A 14984-nucleotide genomic window follows, 5' to 3' on the forward strand; every position below is an offset into this window, starting at 1 on the left:
CCGCGTCTTCTGGACGACGGACGGCGTGCGGTGCCACGCCTGTAGGGAGGTGGGGCACGTGCGGAAAAACTGCCCCGCCTCCAAGGCCGCCAAGTCATCTGGCGTGGCCAAGGCTGGCGCCGCCGCCGCTCCTCCTTCCGGGTCTAGCCGCGCCCCCGCTCAATTGAACGCTACCGGGGCGCGGTCGTCGTCGGAGGCCAACGACATCCAGGCCTTCGGCGGGGGGGAGGAGGGAGGTCCGTTCAGAAAGAAGGCGCGGGACAAGACAAGAAACCGTAGGGTGGGTCCCCCCGCGGAGGGCGTCCCCCTGAATTTGGAGGCCCTGACGCCCGAGCGCGTAATCGCGTTAATCGCGGAGTGCAGAGGTGGGGGGGACCTCGTGCCCGAGCCTGTGGCCGCGACCGCCGAGGCGGTCACGCCAGAACCTGCGGCCGGGCTCGGGCCCGGGGGACCCAAAGAACTCGCTCCACCAGAGGGAGCAGGGGAGGCCCCTGAAGAAATGGAGGCCTCCCTTTACCCCTCCGCGCTCAAAAGAAGGCGCGACTCTCTGGACGAGGAGGAGGACCGGGAGGTGGAAGGTCCCTCCGGTCGGGGGGAGTCGTCGCCCGCCGCGGGCACTGCGCCCCATCCCACCGCTAACACCATCGGCGAACGGCAGGGGTCGCCTGTCCCTGGGGAGGCTGAGGCAGAAGCGTCTGCCCAGCTCGTGCCTCCCGGGGATGGGGACGAGACCCTGCCCGTGGGGGGGGTCGCGGAACAACCCGCGGCGGTTTTACATCCATTGCTGGTGGCATTGCCCCTCGACGGGTCGGGCGGCCAGGGGACCGGGTCGGGCGGGTCGTCTGAGGACGAGCGCGCCCAGAACGACCTGGATTTTTCCCAGGTGCTGCTCGACCTCGTCGAGGTTTGTAAAAAAATTTCCCCGTCTGATGGGTCGGAGGCCGGGGGCGTTGCGGAGGAGGGCCCTCTGTCTGTGTCTCCGGCGCCGGGCGACTTGGAGGGGGCTGGGTTTTCGTTTTCTCCGGTCTCTCCGGTCTCTCCGGTCGTTCCGGCGCCTGGGGCGGAGGGGGTCTCCGAACCGCCGCCGCCTGCTGGCCCGGCCCCCCTAGAGGAGCCCGGGGGGGAATCCTCTGCTACCGATCCTGGGGGTGGGATCCGGGCGGAGGCGGGGCCGGCTGTCGCGGCCGGGCCGCCCGAATGCGCACTGCGTGGCGGACGGTTCGGCCGCCAGTGGCAACCCCCCGGAGGAGGACGGGGACACGGTGGTGGGGGCGGAGGAAGACTTAGAATCCATCGCCGATGAGGCGATGGATGACCTCGCACCCCTCGCCGGGACCCCCCTCGTTCTTATTCCCATCAGGGAACTCCGGGAATTTGTGGCCACGAGCCAGGGTCGCCGCAGGACCCAGCAGGCCCTCGACAGATGGTCGGGGCTGGCGCTGCTCATCGGGTCGGCCCGCGTCGCCTATAAGACCATGGGTGCGGATGCGGGCGTGAGCCCGTCCGAGCTGCGTCGGTTCCGGACATTCTTCACCGGGCTGCTAAGGGAGTGGCGGTTGACTAGCGGCCGCCCTCCCTTCCCCTGTTAGGTTTAAGTAGGGGTTGGTTGTGCTTCTGAAATGAAGATAACCATAGCCAGCCTCAACGTCAACGGCAGCAGGGAAGCTAGCCGCAGATTTAATAACTTTTCGGTCCTTCGGGACGGGAAGTATGCGGTGTGCTTCCTGCAAGAAACCCACACCGTTCCGGGAGACGAGGCCACGTGGCTCCTGGAGTGGCAAGGAGGGGTCAACATGAGTCACCTCTCCAGTGTTTCCAGTGGGGTGGCTATCTTGTTGGCCCCGCATTTTCAGCCGGAGATCTTGGGGGTCAAGGAGCTCATGCCGGGCCGCTTGCTCCAGGTCACTGTTCGCCTGGGGGGCGTGCCGTTCCATCTAGTGAACGTGTACGCCCCTCGGGCCGGTGCGCAGCAAGCGCGCTTCTTTGAAGAAGTGTCCACTCTTTTGGGCTCCATCGACGCGGGCGAGTGCGTCATCCTCGGGGGGGATTTTAATTGTACCCTCGAGGCGAGGGACCGCACGGGTACCCAGCCGAGCCCGGCGTCGGTGGGGAAGTTGAGGGACCTGGTCGGGTCCCTCGACTTGGTGGACGTCTGGCGTAATCTCCATCCCGACTCCAGCGCCTTCACTTTTGTGAGGTCTGGGGGAGGAGCGTCCAGGATCGACCGCCTCTACATTTCCCGGGCATACGTCTCCTGCGTTCCGACGGCTTCCGTGCGGCTGGTGCCATGCACGGACCACCACCTGGTGTGGGCGGAGCTCGTGCCGCTGCGCGCCGGGGGGGGTCCGCGTACTGGCACTTTAACAACCTGCTGCTGGAGGACGCGCGGTTCCGGGATTCGTTCGGTCGGTTCTGGGCCGGCTGGAGAAGGAAGCAGGGGGGCTTCCCCTCCTTGAGGCTATGGTGGGATGTGGGCAAGGCTCACACCCGTCTCTTCTGTCAGGAGTACGCGAAGGGGTCGACCAAGAGGCGGGAGGCCCGGGTCGGGCAGTTGGAGAAGGAGGTGCTCGACCTGGAGTCCCGTCTCGGTCAAGTCGCCGAGGACCCGGCCCTGCGGTTGGCGTACGAAGAGAAGAAGGGCGCGCTGAAGGACCTGCAGCTCGTCGGGTCCTGAGGCGCGTACGTGAGGTCGCGGATCCAGTTCCTGCGGGACCTGGACCGCGGCTCCCCCTTCTTCTACACGCTGGAAAAAAGACGGGGGGTCAGTAAACAGCTTTTGGAGCTGCTGGCCGACGACGGATCTCCGGTCTCGGATCCGGAGGGAATCCGCGCGGAGACCCGCGCCTATTACGGGGCTCTGTTCTCTCCGGATCCGTCCAGCGAGGACGCGCGCAGAGTTTTGTGGGAGGACCTGCCGAAGGTCGGCCTGGAGGGCGCCGAAAAATTGGACGCTCCTCTGAGTTTGGAGGAGCTGTCCGGCGCCCTCCGGCAGCTCTCTAGGGGGAAGTCCCCGGGGCTGGACGGGCTGACCGTGGAGTTCCACAGGGCGTTCTGGGGCGTCCTGAGGGGCGACTACGTGCGGGTCCTGGGGGAATGTTTGGCGACCGGGGAGATGCCCCTCTCGTGGCGCAGGGCGGTGATTGTCCTGCTGCCTAAGAGGGGTGATCTCCGCCTCCTTAAGAACTGGCGCCCGGTCTCCCTCCTCAGCACGGATTACAAAATCTTTGCCAGGGCCATGTCTGTTTGCCTTGGCACCGTGCTGGCCCACATGATCCATCCCGACCAGTCCTACACAGTCCCGGGCCGGTCTATTCATGATAACATCCATCTGGTCCGGGACCTGGTCCACCATTCCCAGAGGGCTGGTCTGTCGGTCGCCTTCCTTTCCCTGGATCAGGAGAAGGCGTTCGACAGGGTGGATCACGAGTATCTTTTCGGGACTCTGCGCGCTTTCGGGTTCGGGACGCATTTTGTCGCCCGGATCCGACTTCTGTACGCTGCCGCGGAGTGTCTGATTAAAGTTAACGGGTCCTTGACGGCGCCCCTTCGCTTCGGGAGGGGGGTGCGTCAGGGATGCCCCATGTCCGGCCAGTTATATGCCATTTGCGTGGAGCCTTTCCTGCGCCTCTTGCGGAAGAGGTTGGCGGGATTGGCTCTGCAAGGGCCGGGCGTGGAGGTGGTCCTCTCGGCTTACGCCGATGACGTGCTCCTCATGGTCACAGATCCCGTTGACTTGCGGAGGATGCGGGAATGCCAGCAGATTTACTCGGACGCATCCTCCGCCAGGATCAACTGGGGGAAATGTTCTGGACTCCTGGTGGGTCAGTGGCAGGTGGACTCTCTGCCGGAGGAGTTCAGGCCCTTCACCTGGAGTACAGCGCACCTCCTCTACTTGGGAGTCTACCTCAGCCCGGCCGAGGACGCCTGGCCGGCGAACTGGCACGAGCTGGAGGCCAAAGTCACCGCTCGCTTAGGACGCTGGACAGGATTGCTCCGAGTGTTGTCCTACAGGGGTCGGGCGTTGGTCATAAACCAACTGGTGGCCGCCATGTTGTGGTACCGGTTGGTTGCTCTGATCCCCCCCCCTGCGTTTGTCGCCAAGATACAGAAGAAGCTCATCGACTTCTTCTGGAACAACAGGATACACTGGGTCGCTGCCGCGGTTCTGAGTCTCCCGCTTAGGGAGGGCGGTCAGGCGTTGGTGTGCCTCCGCACCCAGGCTGCGACTTTCCGTCTTCAGACGCTGCAGAGATACCTGTACGTCGAGAATCCTCCAAGATGGTGTGCGCTGGCGACGTATTTTTTCCGCCAGCTGCACGGCCTCAATTACGACACGCAGCTCCTGTTTTTGGAGGTGAGCGGCAGGCGTGAGAGCCTGCGGGAGCTGCCTGTCTTTTACCAGGAACTACTATGGGTTTGGAATTACGTCGCCTCCAGGCGGAGCTCTCCCCCGTCAGGAGCGGCGGCTGTCCTCCGGGAGCCGCTGTTCAGGAATCCGCACCTCCACGTCCGCGAGTTCGGGTGGCTGGCGGAGCGCAGGGCTGTGCCTGGCAGGGTGACTAGAGTCGGGGACCTACTCGATGGCGGAGGAGCGGGCTGGATGGCGCCAGAGGAGCTGGCGCGACGCATGTCATGGGACAACGTCCGGCTCGCGGTCAATGCCATCGGGGCGGTGAAAGCGATGGTGCCCCCCGGCGCCACAAGGTGTGTCGAGGCGGCTCGGGCACGTGGGGAGATCCCGTCCGAACTTACTCCCGTTCGGACGGAATTCCTTATCGGCGCCTTGCCCCGAGACTCCCCTCGGGGATCGGTGCCTCACAACTTGAGCCGTCTCGAGGAAATACCCTCCGTGCTTTTTCATTCTGCGCGGAGGGGTTTCCTGTACGGGCTGCTCTTGCACACCTTCCACTTTGCCATCTTCGCCTGCCGTCCGGACACGCCGTGGCGTGCCGTTTTACCTCCGGACGGAGACGGAGGTCCCCAATGGGGGGCTCTCTATGCGGGAGTCCTCCCTTGTTCTATTGGGGACTTGGCCTGGAGGGTGTTGCACAGAGCAGTTCCGTGCAATAGATTTTTAAATAGGTTTACGGACTCCCAGACCGCCTGTTTGTTTTGCGGTCTGGAGGAGTCCGTATTTCACGTATATATGGGGTGTGAGAGGTTGCAGCCCCTCTTCCATTTTTTGAGGGGGCTGCTCCTCAAATTTTGGTTGCACTTCAGTCCCACGCTCCTGATCTACGGTCACCCCGTGCGGAGGGGAGCGGGCAGGTTGGAGGACCTCCTCGTGGGTCTGCTCCTGGGCCTGGCCAAGAAAGCCATTAATTGGTCCAGGCAGCGGGCGGTCGAGGGGGTCGTCCGACCGGATTGCCTCCCCCTCTTCCGTGGCCATGTTCGCGCCCGGGTGGCCCTGGAGATGGAGCACGCGGTGTCCGCCGGCGCGCTCGAGCTTTTTCGTGACCGGTGGGCGCCGCGGGGACTGGAGTGCATAATTAGTTTAGACAACCAAATTTTAATTTGATTGGTGAAGGTTTATTTAAAAGGGTTATTGGATTTTTGTTAGTTTATTTGTTAACTTGTTTTGGTTGCACAAAAAGAGGAGGGGACAGTAGCCTAGTGGTAAATTTACTGAACTAGTAATCCAGAGACCTTGAATAATGATCTGTGAGACCTGAGTTCAAATCCATCCACGACAGCTGGGGAATTTAAATTTATAGAAAAACATAAGAATCCCAATTGCCCTGACTTTCCTCAAACACAGCTTGAATATCTGGAATCACAGGCTTATCTTTCGGCTAATCCATTGGGACGATTAAATCATCAATCAGAAACACTTAAACCATAAGTTACCCCCTTTTTAAAGGGGCACAAACAATGAGTTCCAAATTATGGCAAAACTAACATAAAAACTTTTAAAATTATAATTGAGTTCCCTGAATCCACTCTGCACTCCAGTCCCTCTGGTGCCCACCGGTTATGGAAAGCCTCAAAGGGAACCGTCAGACACTGCGTGCTCCCTCTTCAGGAACACCCAGGCATTGGTTGTAGCCGCGGATGGGAGGCGGGCAGTCGGAGCGAACACCACCCCCCCCCATCGACCGCACTCTGCCTGGACCAGTTGAGGGCCACCTTGCCCAGGTTAATTGAATCCTCCGTTGTTTGCGAGTCAGTGTCTTTTGAATAGTTCTGCGTGGTTCAGTGGGTTGGTCATTTTCAGGTATCTGCGGGGTTGAGGCAACATCCAACCAGATCAGTGAGTCTGCAAAGTGGGTCAGGAGAATGGGAAGAACGTGTGATGAATGTGACAAACACACGTGCTCAGAAGTAAGAGAGGAAATAGCAGAGGCTCTGACCATCATTTTCCAATCTTCCCTGGCTTCAGGTGTAGTGCCAGAGGACTGGAGGACTGCTAACGTGGGACCGTTGTTTAAAAAGGGAGAAAGGGATAGACCGAATAATTACAGGCCAGTCAGCCTAACCTCGGTGGTGGGAAAATTATTGGAAACATTTCTGAGCGACAGGATAAATCTTCATTTAGAAAGACACGGATTAATCAGGGGCAGTCAGCATGGATTTGTTAAGGGAAGGTCGTGACTGACTAACTTGATTGAATTTTTTGAGGAGGTAACAAGGAGGGTCGATGAGCGTAGTGCGTTTGATGCAGTGTATATGGATTTTAGCAAGGTTTTTGATAAGGTCCTGCAAGGCAGACTGATCACGAAAGTAAAAGCCCATGGGATCCAAGGCAAAGGGGCAAGTTGGATCCAGAATTGGCTCAGAGGCAGGAAACAAAGGGTAATGGTCGAAGGGTGTTTTTGTGACTGGAAGGCTGTTTCCAGTGGGGCTCCGCAGGACTCAGTACTGGGTCCTTTGCTTTTTGTGGTATATATCAATGATTTAGACTTGAATGTAGGAAGTATGTTTAAGAAGTTTGCAGATGATACAAAAATTGGCTGTGTGGTTGATAATGAAGAAAGCTGAAGACTGCAGGAAGATATCAATGGACTGGTCAGGTGGGCAGAACAGTGGCAAATGGAATTCAATCTGGAGAAGTGTGAGGTCATGCATTTAGGGAGGGCTAACAAGGCAAGGGAATACACATTAAATGTGTTAGATCCGTGGTTCAGTGGATAAATAATTACACGGATGCTGTACATAAACAAATAACAGGTCTTTACTGGAGGAGGGTAATCTCTAGACTGGGGTACAGAGGCATGCGCACAGCTTATATACCGGTGTGGTTACTGCCGGTACTACAGTATACAGGAGCTGTAAAAAGTAGTTCTGACTTAAAGCACATACACTACAATTCCTTCCTTTTTAGATTAATAATACCCCCTTAATATTCAAATAACAATTACATTTTTACATGTACATTCAATAACAAAAGTCCATTTATAGATTCAGTCTTTGGGGCGGCTTCCTGACCCTTTCGGGATAGCGCCTTTCCGGAGGTTCTTGTTCTTGGTGCAGAGGCGATTCTGACCCCCTTTCATCGGGTTGTTCATCGGGTTCCACTGCTACTGGGTCTGAAGTGGATGCTACCGGTATGTCGGGTTCATCCCCAGTTGCTCGAGACATGGGGTTGACGCATTCCTGTGATGCTAAGATCTGATCGACGTGGCGTCTCACAATGTTCTCCCCGACATCTACTGTGTACATTAATGGCCCCTGCCTTGTACATATCGTTCCGGGTTGCCACTTCTCTGTTCGATAGTCCTGGGCCAAGACTGGTTGCCCTACATTGAAGCTCCTTGTCGGCTTCTCGTTGATGTGCTGGAATTGTTTGTCCTCAACATTTCTTCGCACATTTGGTCTGAGCAAGTCCAGACGAGATCTCAACCTTCAGTTAAAGAACATCATGGCCGTGGTCTGGTTGGTAACTGCATGTGTCGCGTTTCGGTAGGCTAATAAGAAATTGTCCATCTTATGCTGTGGTGGAATTTCCTCATCGCCCATGGCCTTTATCGCCTTCTTAAGGGTTTGTACGAACCTCTCGGCCAATCCATTGGTGGCTGGATGATACGGGGCGGATGTGTAGTGCCTTACCCCATTCATTTTCATGAATTTTTGGAACTCGTCAGAGCAAACTGCGGTCCATTCTCAGAGCAGATCTGCTCTGGCAAACCGTTTCTGGCAAATACGGTCCGTAGGACTGCAATCATTTTCTCTGTAGTGGTTGAAGACATCTTTATCACCTCAGGCCACTTTGAATGAGCATCCACTGCTATTAAGAACATTGAGTCCATGAATGGACCAGCAAAATCAATGTGCACCCGTTGCCATGGAGAGGAGGGCCACTCCCATGGGTGTAGAGGGGCATGTGGTGGTGCATTTTGGACCTTCTGGCATCCTAAGCAGCTCTTAGTTAGGTCTTCGATTTGTTGATCGATTCCCGGCCACCACACATAAGCCCTAGCAAGGCTTTTCATTTTCACTCCCCCCAGGTGACCTTCATGTAACTCATTTAGCACTCTCTCCATTAACTTGGGTGGAATCACCACTCTGGATCCACACATCACTGTCCCCTGGCATACTGACAGCTGTTCTCTTCTGGATGAGAATGCTGGCAACAGTGAGTCGCCATGTGTTGGCCATCCCCTCACCGTCAATTCATATACCCGTGACAGCGTCGGATCATTGCGGATCTCCTTCTCTATATCCGCGTTTGTTACTGGCAATCGTTCAATTATCGACGAATAAAATATCTCGATAGGGTCCACTGCTGGTGCTTCCTCCACAGTAGGCAGTGGCAGGCGCGATAGCCCATCAGCGTTCCCAAGCTGTCTCGTGCCTTTATATTCTATTTCATAATGATTCGCCCCTAGAAACAGGGACCATCTTTGTAACCGCTGTGCAGTCATTACTGGCACGCCCTTCTTAGGATTAAAGATGGAGGCAAGCGGTTGGTGGTCAGTCAGCAAGGTGAACTTCTGTCCATGCAGATAGTGGTTGAAATTTTTTACTCCCCATACTAGGCTGAGGGCCTCCCTGTCAATCTGGGCGTAGTTGCGCTCGGCTGAGTTTAGTGACCGAGACGCAAAGGCTACTGGCCTCTCCAACCCGTCTGGGAATTTGTGCGACAGCACCGTTCCAATGCCGTAGGATGATGCATCACATGCTAAACGAATTGATAGTGCTGGGTTGAAATGGGCCAACACCTCTTTTGATGTGATCAATTCTTTACACTTCTGGAAAGCTCATCTACGTTCGTCATCCCACTTCCATGGTACCCCTGTTTGCAGTAGGGTGTTCAGCGGGTGTAATACCATAGACAAATTTGGTAAGAACTTGTGGTAATAGTTTACCAGCCCGAGGAACGACCTCAGTTGTGACACATTTTCCGGTGCTGGAGCCTTGACTACTGCCTCAATCTTGTCAGGGGACTTATGTAACCCCTCTTCATCGATGATGTGGCCGCAATACGAGATCTGTTTCTGGAAAAACTCGCACTTGTGGCGATTAGCTCGTAGCCCATATTCCTTTAATCTGGCGAGCACCTTCTCCAATTTAGCGAGGTGATCACCGTCATTTTCGCCCGTGACCAAGATGTCGTCCAAATAACACTGGGTCCCTGGAATCCCTTGCAGGACCTGATCCATCGCCCTTTGCCAGATAGCCGGAGCCGAGGCTACTCCAAACACCAGCCGGTTGTATTGATAGAGACCTTTATGGGTGTTGATCGTAAGGTAATGTTTCGAAGCTTCTTCTATCTCCATTTGCAAGTACACCTGGGCTAGATCAATTTTGGTGAAGCGTTTACCACCAGATAGCGAGGCGAAAATATCCTCAATTCGTGGAAGCGGATATTGCACCGTGTGAAGGACTGGGTTCACTGTCACCTTGAAATCCCCACAGATGCGGACCTTCTTTGGTTCCCCAGGCATATTACTCAACGACCTTTCATTACAGGAACGATGGGTGTAGCCCACTCGCTCCAGTCCACTTTGGACAGTACTCCTGAACGTTCCAACCCTTCCAGCTCTGCTTCAACTGCTGGTCTGATCGCATAAGGCACTGGTCTGGCCTTCAGAAACTTTGGCCTTGCATTATCCTCTATTTTAATTGTTGCTGTTATTCCTTTTAGTGTTCCTAGTCCCTCCTGGAACACTTCTTTTGCGTCAGTTAGCATTTTTGACAGTCGTCCAGGTGTGACGTCGTCATCCTTTTTGGCCTCCATCTTCAGTGCCTGTATGGAATGCCAATCTAAATGTATCTTCCGGATCCATTCACGTCCTAGCAGTGGTGGTCCTCCATTTGGCAATATATATCCATTTTAGGTATTTCCTGACCTTTATATGTCACTTTCACCCTTATTTTTCCTTTGGGGTAGACTTTTTGCCCCGTATACGTCTTCAAGACAATCTCTGTAGCTTCCAAGGGTATGTGTGAAAATAGCCGCTTGTAGTCTCTTTGATTTATGACTGTTAGAGCTGACCCTGTGTCCAATTCCATTTCCACTTGGACTCCGCCTATCTTGAGTGTAACCCAGATAGTCTGGTGATCCTCCATTTCGGTTACATTATGTAGTTTCAGACAACCCAGCTCTTTGCTTCCGGAGTCTGTGTCACTTTTCTGTTCGTCTGAACCACTGTCCATCACCTGGTGTACCTTTTTGTACTTCTCCTGTGGAGATTTCTTACTGTTGGTTTTCTTCCCAGACCTGCAGACTCTTGCTATGTGTCCTGCTTTCCCACACTGTCTGCACACTCGGTCCTTGAACCAACAATCTTTCTGGTCATGTGTTGTTCTGCCGCAGCGATAGCACTCCCCTGTTCCATAGGTCATTTCGTTGGTGCCATATTCTTGCGGTCTCCGTTGTATCTCTGCAGCGCCCCTTGCGGCTGCTTCGTGTGATACTGCCATACTGAAAGCTTTGTCCAGCGTAAGGTCCTTTTCTGATAGAAGCTGTTTCTGGGTTCCTTCACTTTGTAGCCCACACACAAACTTGTCCCTTAACACGTCTGCTAGTCCCGCTCCAAACTGGCAGTATTTCGATAGCTTGCGCACTTCCGTTAGGTACTCAGCACTGCTTTCGTCTTTGTGTTAGTTCCTTTTATGGAACTTAAATCATTCTGCTATCAGCAGCGGTATGGGGTTTAAGTGGTCCTGTAGGATTTCTACTATGCTTTCAAAATTCTTGTTTACCGGCTTCTCTGGGGTTATTAGATTTTGCAGTAACCCATGAGTTTTTGCACCCATGGAATTTAACAGAACCAGTGCTTTATTAGCATCTGGCACTTCATTCGCCCTGCAGTACACCTCAATACGTTCCACATATGTCGCCCAATCTTCGACTTCATTGTCGAACGTAGAGATACTGCCACTCTTCGGCATCCTTGGTTGTGCGTTAACTATCACCAATAGCGCCTCCCGCGCTTCTCCGCTGGCACAAAATGGCGTCTCCCGCGCTTTCCTTCCTTCCCGCGCGCTCCCGTCTTCTCCGTTGCGGCTTCGCAAAATGGCGTCTCCCGCGCTCTTCTCCGCAGCTCAATGGCGACTCCCGCGCTCTCCCTGCTTCTCCGCGGCTCAATGGCGTCTCCCCTTGCTTCGCCCCGCGGACCCTGATCAGCCCGTGATCCCTGGCTGTGCTCTGCGCGTTCTTCTCTTGATATTTGTCGACGCCGCTCAGTCTAGAAACCGGCTGTTTCTTACCCTCTCTCTCTCCGGTTTGCAGTATTTTTCCTCGACGCCGCTCGGTGATCAACCCCCGGCTGCGCCCTGCTCTCTTCACCCTCTTTCTTACCCTGTCGACGCTGCTCGGCTCTCTCTCTCTGCCGTCGGTCGGCTCCAGCCGCCGCTGCTCGGGAAGGGTCTGCTCTCGACCTGTCGTCGGTCTCTTACTGCTCGTTGTGGCTGGGGAACCAAGCCCGGCTCTCCACAGCCTCCCCAGCGAAGTTGGATCTCTGCCTGACTGCTGGGCGGTTGCTCGCGGTCGACGCCCGTGTTCCTGGACTCGACTATTTTTTATTTTTTTTATGTTGCAGGTAGATTCGCATCAACACGCGTCGCCACTGTTAGATCCGTGGTTCAGTAGATAAATAATTACACGGATGCTGTACATAAACAAATAACAGGTCTTTACTGGAGGAGGGTAATCTCTAGACTGGGGTACAAAGGCATGCGCACAGCTTATATACCGGTGTGGTTACTGCCGGTACTACAGTATACAGGAGCTGTAAAAAGTAGTTCTGACTTAAAGCACATACACTACAAAATGGTAGGACACTGAGATGTGCAGAAGATCAGAGGGACCTTGGAGTGCATGTCCACAGATCCCTGAAGGTAGCAGGACAGGTAGATAAGGTGGTTAAGAAGGCAGAACGGGATACTTGCTTTATTAGCCGAGGCATAGAATATAAGAGCAGGGAGGTTATGCTTGAAATGTATAAAACACTAGTTAGGCCGCAGCTAGAATACTGCGTGCAGTTCTGGTCACCACATTACAGGAAGGATGTGATTGCACTAGAGAGGGTGCAGAGGAGATTTACGAGGATGTTGCCTGGGCTGGGGAATTTTAGGTATGAGGAATGTTTGGATAGGCTGGGGTTGTTTTCTTTGGAACAGAGGAGGCTGAAGGGAGACCAAATTGAGGTGTATCAAATTAAGAGGTGCCTAGATATAGTGGATAGGAAGGACCTGTTTCCCTTAGCAGAATGGTTGCTAACCAGGGGGCATAGAGTTAAAGTAATTGGTCGGAGGTTTAGAGGGGATTTGAGGAGAACATTTTTCACCCAGAGGGTGGTGGGGGTCTGGAACTCACTGCCTGAAAGGGTGGTAGAGGCAGAGACCCTCATCACATTTAAAAAGTACTTGGATGTGCACTTGTAGTGCCATAACCTACAGGGCTACAGACCAAGAGCTGGAAAGTGGGATTAGGGTGGATAGCTCTTTGTCGGCCGGCACGAACAAGATGGGCCGAATGGCCTCCTTCTGTGCTGTAAATTTCTATGATTCTATGATACTCGTTCTCTTCCAAGTTTAGTGAGCACCTGTACGCACATCAGCCAGAATGTGGAGGGGACATCGAAACATCGAAAAATAGGAGCAGGAGTCGGCCATTCGGCCCTTCGAGCCTGCTCCGCCATTCAATATGATCATGGCTGATCCTCTATCTCAATACCATATTCCCGCTCTCTCCCCATACCCCTTGATGCTTTTTTTGTCTAGAAATCTATCTATCTCCTTCTTCAATATATTCAGTTCTTGTTATGTTACCATGAAATTTTACAAGCAATGAAATGGACTGCAGTCCAAAAAGAAAGAAAGACTTGCACCCGAATATCTCCTCGCACCTGGACCTCATTGTGGAAGCCTTGGGAATGTTTATGCACTCAGAAAGAAGGAAGACTTGCATTTCTATAGCGCCTTTCACCACCTCAGGACGTCCCAAAGCGCTTTATATCCAATGATGAAGTACTTTTTGAAGTGTGGTCACTGTTGTAATGTGGAAACGTCACAGCAAATTTGCGCACAGCAAGCTCCCACAAACAGCAATGTGTTAGTGACCGGATCATCTGTTTTAGTGATGTTGGTCGAGAAATAAATGTTGTCCCGGACACCGGGGAGAATTCCCATGATTTTCTTTGAAATAGCGTCCAGAGGTCTTTTACGTCCACCTGAGGGGGCCGCAGTTTAGCATCTCATCTGAAAAACGGCACCTCCGACATTGCAGCACTCCTGCATTATTACACTGGAGTGTCAGCCTAGATTTTTGTGCTCGAGTCCCTGGAGTGGGACTTGAACCCATAACCTTCTGACTCAGAGACGAGAGTGCAACCCACTGAGTCCATCTGACTGATCCCTGAAACTAAAAGCTCTCAGTCACTCACTCCACCAATATCTATCTCAATTATCTGTAAATTCTCCACGTTATCTGCCTCCACAATCCCGACTCATCTCCCGTGTTGGTGGCTTGTGGCCTAGAGCCATTTAATTTATATTCCCACTGTCGATTTCCCTTCCCTAGTGTCAGCTGTGGCTCAGTGGGTAGCACACTCACCCCTGAGGCAAAAGGTTGTGGGTTTAAGTCTCACTGCAGGGACCCAAGTACATAAAGTTAGGCTGAGACACCAGTCCAGTGCTGAGGGAGTGCTGCACTGTCAGAGGAGCCGTTTTTCCCTGATGAGATGTTAAACCGAGGCCCCGTCTGCTCTCAGGTGGATGTAAAAGATCCTATGGCACTATTTCAAAGAAGAGCAGGGGAGTTATCCCTGGTGTCCTGGGGCCAATATCGCTCCCTCAACCAACATAAACAGATGAGCTGGTTATGTTCATGTCGTTTGTGGGAAGCTTGCTGTGCGTAAATTGGCTCCCACAGTACAAAAGTGACTACACTTCAAAAAGTACTTAATTGGCTGTAAAGCGCTTTAAGATGTCCGGTGGTCAGGAAAGGCGCTATAGAAATGCAAGCCTTTCTCCTAGTCTCATTCTTCTGTCTTTTCCCCACATTAAATGCCATTTTCCACCCACCTATCCCGCTCCCTTTGTATTTGCAGGTCCACCTTACCCCATTATTAGATTAATGCCAGCTTTAAATGATGGTTAACTGTGTGTGTTTTTGTAATGTTTTAAATATTACCTTTTGCATAAGTACATTCCATGTACAGTCTGGTCTATCCCCCCTCAAAGGATGTTTGAGTTAAGCTGATGGGATTGCAGGAAGAGAGGCGCAATCACTGTGTACTCTTTTTGAGCAACCCGTAAATAAACAGACTATAACGAAACTTGAAACATTAAGTGAACCTTAACTTAAATTAAAGTTGTGTTGGTCGGGGTGATGATGCACTCCAGTCCCCGCGGCACCCACCAGTCGCGGATATACTCAAGCGTGCCAGCGGACACCACGTGCTCCATCTCCAGGGCCAGCCGGGTGCGAACATGGCCGTGGAAGAGAGGCAGGCAATCTGGCTGAACGACCCCCTGCTGCCTGGACCAATTGATGGTTTTTTTTAAAGCCAGGGCCAGGAGCAGTCCCACGAGGAGGT

The sequence above is a fragment of the Somniosus microcephalus genome, unplaced genomic scaffold (assembly GCF_052327205.1).
Source record: "Somniosus microcephalus isolate GS21.2 unplaced genomic scaffold, FLI_Smic_1.0 scaffold440, whole genome shotgun sequence".
NCBI classification, from domain to species: domain Eukaryota; kingdom Metazoa; phylum Chordata; class Chondrichthyes; order Squaliformes; family Somniosidae; genus Somniosus; species Somniosus microcephalus.